Here is a 6,235-nt window from a genome sequence, read left to right as displayed (position 1 = left end):
TACAAGCACTGGCTACAGAGGATAGGATGTATGTGTTTGCTTTCAGTACTTAATATGGGTCCTTGCATAAAGTAGGCCCTCATTATTGACTTGTTGACTGTAATTGATTGAAGCCTCCATTTGATTGCCATGCAATAGATGCATAGTATATCCATTCATAGAATGTTGTCTTGTTTCTTAAGAATCTTTAACATCAAAAAAAAAAAAAATATTCCAAGAGATAACAAAAAATGCCATACTTTGTAAATGAGGTTTAGAAAGTCTCTAGTATTTCTCCATGAATATTTTCCTGGTTTATACTAAATGCAAATAGAACTAGGTCTGACCACTTAAATAGCATCTCACTAATGATCTCCTTCCCACTTTTTTTTTTTTTTAAGTTTATTTATTTATTTTGAGAGAGATAGAGACAGTGAAAGTGGAGGAGGGGCAGAAGAGAGAGGGAGACAGAGAATTCCAAGCAGGCTCCACACTGTCAGCTCTGAGGCTGATGCAGGGCTCGAACCCACAAAACCATGAGGTCATGTCCTGAGCCCAAACCAAGAGTCAGATGCCTAACTGACTGACCCACTCAGGCGCCCCGCCCCACTTTCATTTATTATTACAGATAGAGTCTCGTGATTCTCAACCTTGTACTGGTTCTATAATGGGCTATAACTTTACTTAAGAGTTTTCATGAGGGGGCTCCTGGGTTGCTCAGTCAGTTAAGTGTCCAACTATTGATTTCGGCTCAGGTGATGATCTCACAGTTCTGAGTTCGAGCCCTGCATTGGGCTGTGCACTGCCAGTGCAGAGACTGGAATTCTTTCTATCTCTCTGCCCATTCCTCCCCACCTCCCACCCCCAAATGAATAAATAAGCATTTAAAAAAAATGTTTTTGAGAGAGAGACAGAGAGACAGAGAGCAAAAGCTGGGGAAAGGCAGAGAGAGCAAGGGAGACACAGAATCTGAAGCAGGCTCCAGGCTCTGAGCAGTCAGCACACAGCCTGATGCAGGGCGTGAACTCACAAACATTGAGATCATGACCTGAGCTGAAGTCTGCTGCTTAACCAACTGAGCCACCCAGACACCCCCGCCCCCCACCAAAAAAAGGAATTAAAAAGAGTTTTCATGAGGTGCCTGGGTGGCTCAGTCGGTTAAGTGTCCAACACCTGATCTCAGCTCAGGTCTTGATCTCAGCTCAGGTGCTGATCTCAGGGTTGTGAGTTCAAGCCCTGTGCTGTGCTCTGTACTGGTTATAAAGCCTAGTTAAAAAAAGGTGCAGTGGGGGTGGGGGGGCACCTGGGTGGTTCAGTTGGTTGAGCACCCAACTCTTCATTTCAGCTCAGGTCATGATCCAGGGTCTTGGGATCCAGCCCCATGTCTGGCTTTGTGCTGAGCATGGAGCCTGCTTAAGGTTCTCTTTCTCTCTCTCTCTCTCTCTCTCTCTCCCCCTCCCCCCACCCCATCCCTCTTCCCAGCTCACACTTTCTTTTTCTCTCTCTCTAAAAACAAAAAGAAGAGTTTTCCTAAGTTGCTTTTTATTATACATAACATATATTTATACATATACATATAACATATAACATAACACATAAATATACATAACATAAAATTTACCCTTCTAGGGGCGCCTGGGTGGCTCAGTCGGTTGAGCATCCGACTTCAGCTCAGGTCACGATCTCGCGGTCCGTGGGTTCGAGCCCCGCGTCGGGCTCTGGTCTGATGGCTCAGAGCCTGGAGCCTGCTTCCGATTCTGTGTCTCCCTCTCTCTCTGCCCCTCCCCCGTTCATGCTCTGTCTCTGTCTCAAAAATAAATAAACGTTAAAAAAAAAAATTTAAAATTTACCCTTCTAACTATTTTTAAGGGCACAGTCCATACTTTCACACTGTTATGCAACCACCACCATGATTCATCTCCAGAACTCTTCCATTATCCCAAAGTGAGACTCCGTACCCATGAAATTCGAATTTCCCATTCCTCTCTCCTAGCTCCCAGCAACCACTACTATCTCTATGAATGTGACTATTCTAAGTACTTCATGTAGGTAGAATCATAGATTCATCCTTTTGCGTCTGGCTTATTTCACTTAGCATAATGTCCTCAGGTTTATCTACGTCATAGTATGTGTCAGAATTTCATTTTTTTAACACTGAATTATACATTGTATGTATATACATTGTATATTGTATATTGTATTGTATATTGTATGTATATACATTGTATGTATATACATTGTATGTATATATCACATATTATTTATCCATTCATCCATCAGTGGACATTTGGGTTGTTTCCACTTGGGTTATTTTATTTAATTTTCACAATTACCAGTCCTGGTAGGCCTGAATTTGAAAGCTGAGTCTGTCACTTACATAGCAACTGACTCTGGTCAAGTTGAATTTTCCCATTGCATATTAATTTCCCCACTTGTAAAATGGAAATGAAATTACCCATCTCACTGGGGTAAGAATTTAATAAGATAACAAAATACCTAGTGTAGTGCCTGTCATATAATTGCTATTAAATAAAGGGTAGCTAGTAACATAATGATTCATGTTGATGGCAAACAATTCAAGAGTCTGTGCCATTCATCTCAGAAGTCCAGACTAACGTACTCAATGTATCTCCTGCATCACCTGCTTTGTGAAAAAGTCATCTCAGGTCATATACATATGGCATATGCAAAAGGTATTTTTGACTTCTAAAGCGTGCAAATTACTTGGGGCACCTGGTGGCTCAGTCAGTTAAGCATTTGGCTCAGGTCATGATCTTACTGTTTGTGAGGTTGAGGCCTGCATCCTGCCCACTGCTGTCAGTGCAGAGCCTGGTTCAGATCCTCTGTCTCCCTCTCTCTCTGCCCCTCCCCCACTCTCTCTCAAAAATAAACTTTAAAAAAATAAAAGAAAATATTCAGATCACCCAAGGAAGAAAAGAATCATTTGTGAAACATGCATTTTTTTTTTTACTCTATCCCCAATCTATTTGCCAACTTCAAAGAGGTTAAGGAGTATCAGTGATTTGTCTCTTCAGGGAGAAAATGTTTCATTTTGTTTTTCTAACAAGTAAGTAGAATCATATCTTTAAGGAATATGGAATTAATAACTTATTAAAAATAAAAGCATCTTCAGACTGAACTGATTCTCAGAGTTAGCATCTGGGAAAATAAACAACCAAACTATTCAGACAAATTTTTTATGAACTTTTATAATAATATAGTTTTTTATTTTATCTGATATAAAATATTAATTTATACCATAAAGAAAATTTAAGTATGCTTTATGATTATAATAAAGTTTTATAATTAACATTTTTTTTAATTTTAGAAATATGTATATATGAAAAAATAGATAAAATATTTATTTCTGATTTCTTTTCCTGGACATAGTTTTTTTAGGGGGCTAATGGAGAGAGTAAACATAGTCAATGATACTCTGTATTCAATTTTATATCCTTTTCCACTAGAACTTATAATACTTTACATACAATTTTTTCAAGGTGATGAAAATCTCTAAATTTATGAACATGTTTTTAACAACTAACTAATTATTCTTTCTTAACTCCTTTCCTGGTAACTTATTTCAAGAGAGGAAACATACAAAGCAATTAAGAATGTAGACCTAAGCCAAATTTGTGTGTTCAAATCCTAGTCCCACCAGTTGCTAGCATTAACTTGAGTAAGTTATTTCTTCTCTGTGTCTCAGTTTCTTCATTGAAAAATGGGAATATAAATAGTGTACCTACCTGATAGGATTGGTATAAGAATTAAATGTGTTAACCTACAACACATTAAATACACACGCAATTATTAAGTGCATATTTGGTATGCTAAATACTGAAATCTTAAAACAAGACAAATACAATAATTAACTACTCTTAAAATCTGTAATATTATTTATAGATTATTTATACAGCCTTCTGTTTAAATTTTAACATACTATAAAGTACTATAAATACTATAAAGTATTTTAGGTCAAGTAGTAGGACTTCTAATTACCAATTTTTAATATATGGTGGGACTAAGTTTATAATTTTATTTTTCACTTGTCCAAGGGATATACATTTTCACTGAAAAACATAATTTCTCAGATATAATGAAAAGTGCTTAAAAATACAAGTGAAAATCAATAAAATTTAAATTTCCATTTCCCAGTCCCACTAGCCACTTGGTTACACCAGCCAGCTCAATAGCCCTATGTGGCTAGTGGCTACAATATTGTATAGAGCTGATATAGAATATTTTAATTATTGCAGAAAGTTCTGTTGGATGGAGCTGTACTATGGCTTTAGGCAGAAAGTGGCATGTTTGGATTATGCATTAATTCATGAGTTATGTTTTTTGCCTCCATTTTATTCAATAAATTACTCAATTTTTGGTAACCAGAAATTTTTTTTATAGTATACTACAAACTTAATATTATTTCAGAACTAAATTAATCATCTATAGTAAGGATCAAATGTAAGAAAAATGATATGTGAGTGTGATACAAATGTTTTATTTCACATTTTTCTTTTCTGCATTAAGTGAAAACTTACTCCTATCATATTTAACAAATGTTATCTTCTTACTTATTTGTTCATTTATCTCTCTATTATTTATTTATTAAAGTTTATTTATTTATTTTGATATAGAGGGAGGGGTGGGGGGAAGGAGAGAGAGAATCCCAAGCAGGATCCAAACTGTCAGCAAAGAGCCTGACGAGGGACTCAAACTCATGAACTGTGAGATCATAACCTGAGCTGAAATCAAGAGTCAGATGCTTAACCTATTGAGCCACCCAGGCAACCCTGTTATCTTTTTAAATACTTAATAGATCAAACTCTGCTTAAAACAAACTTTGTATAATGAAAAATCACAATTTGCTCAGAAGTAGAGAGACTGATACAATAAATCTTCCTGGGTTCATTAGGTAGTTTCAACAATTATCAATTAATAACCAACCTTTATCTATAACTTGCCTTCTCTCACCCTGACCTCCATTGGATTATTTTGAAGCAAATATCAGACATTATTTCATTTTGTCTATGTACATTTTAGTATGTATCTCTGAAAGATGATTTTTTTGTTGTTGTTGTTTTTATTTTGTTTAAATTTTATTGAGATATAACTGACATCCAGCACTGCATAAGTTTAAGGTACACAGCATAATGCCTTGCCTTACATATATTGTGAAATGATTACCACAATTAACTAAGAACGCTTTTTTTAAAATATATGAAATTTATTGTCAAATTGGCTTCCATACAACACCCTTTGCTCATCCCAAAAGATGTCCTCTTCAATACCCATCACCCACCCTCCCCTCCCTCCCACCCTCCCCCCCATCAGCCCTCAGTTTATTCTCAGTTTTTAAGAATCTCTCATGCTTTGGCTCTCTCCCACTCTAACCTCTCTCTTTTTTTTCCCCCCCTTCCCCTCCCCCATGGGTTCCTGTTAAGTTCGTCAGGATCCACATAAAAGTGAAAACATATGGTATCTGTCTTTCTCTGTATGGCTTATTTCACTTAGCATCACACTCTCCAGTTCCATCCACATTGCTACAAAGGGCCATATTTCATTCTTTCTCATTGCCATGTAGTACTCCATTGTGTATATAAACCACAATGTCTTTATCCATTCATCAGTTGATGGACATTTAGGCTCTTTCCATAATTTGGCTATTGTTGACAGTGCTGCTATAAACATTGGGGTACAAGTGCCCCTATGCATCAGTACTCCTGTATCCCTTGGGAAAATTCCTAGCAGTGCTACTGCTGGGTCATAGGGTAGGTCTATTTTTAATTTTTTAAGGAACCTCCACATTGTTTTCCAGAGTGGCTGCAACAGTCTGCATTCCCACCAACAGTGCAAGAGGGTTCCCGTTTCTCCACATCTTCGCCAGCATCTATACTCTCCTGATTTGCTCATTTTGGCCACTCTGACTGGAGTGAGGTGACATCTGAGTGTGGTTTTGATTCGTATTTCCCTGGTGAGGAGCGACATTGAGCATCTTTTCATGTGCCTGTTGGCCATCGGGATGTCTTCTTTAGAGAAGTGTCTATTCATGTTTTCTGCCCATTTCTTCACTGGGTTATTTGTTTTTCGGGTGTGGAGTTTGGTGAGCTCTTTATAGATTTTGGATACTAGCCCTTTGTCCGATATGTCATTTGCAAATATCTTTTCCCATTCCGTTGGTTGCCTATTAGTTTTGTTGATTGTTTCCTTTGTTGTGCAGAAGCTTTTTATCTTCATGAGGTCCCAATAGTTCATGTTT

This window comes from Panthera tigris, chromosome A1 (genome assembly GCF_018350195.1).
Source record: "Panthera tigris isolate Pti1 chromosome A1, P.tigris_Pti1_mat1.1, whole genome shotgun sequence".
Classification (NCBI taxonomy): Eukaryota; Metazoa; Chordata; class Mammalia; order Carnivora; family Felidae; genus Panthera; species Panthera tigris.
This window is presented reverse-complemented; position numbering follows the sequence as displayed.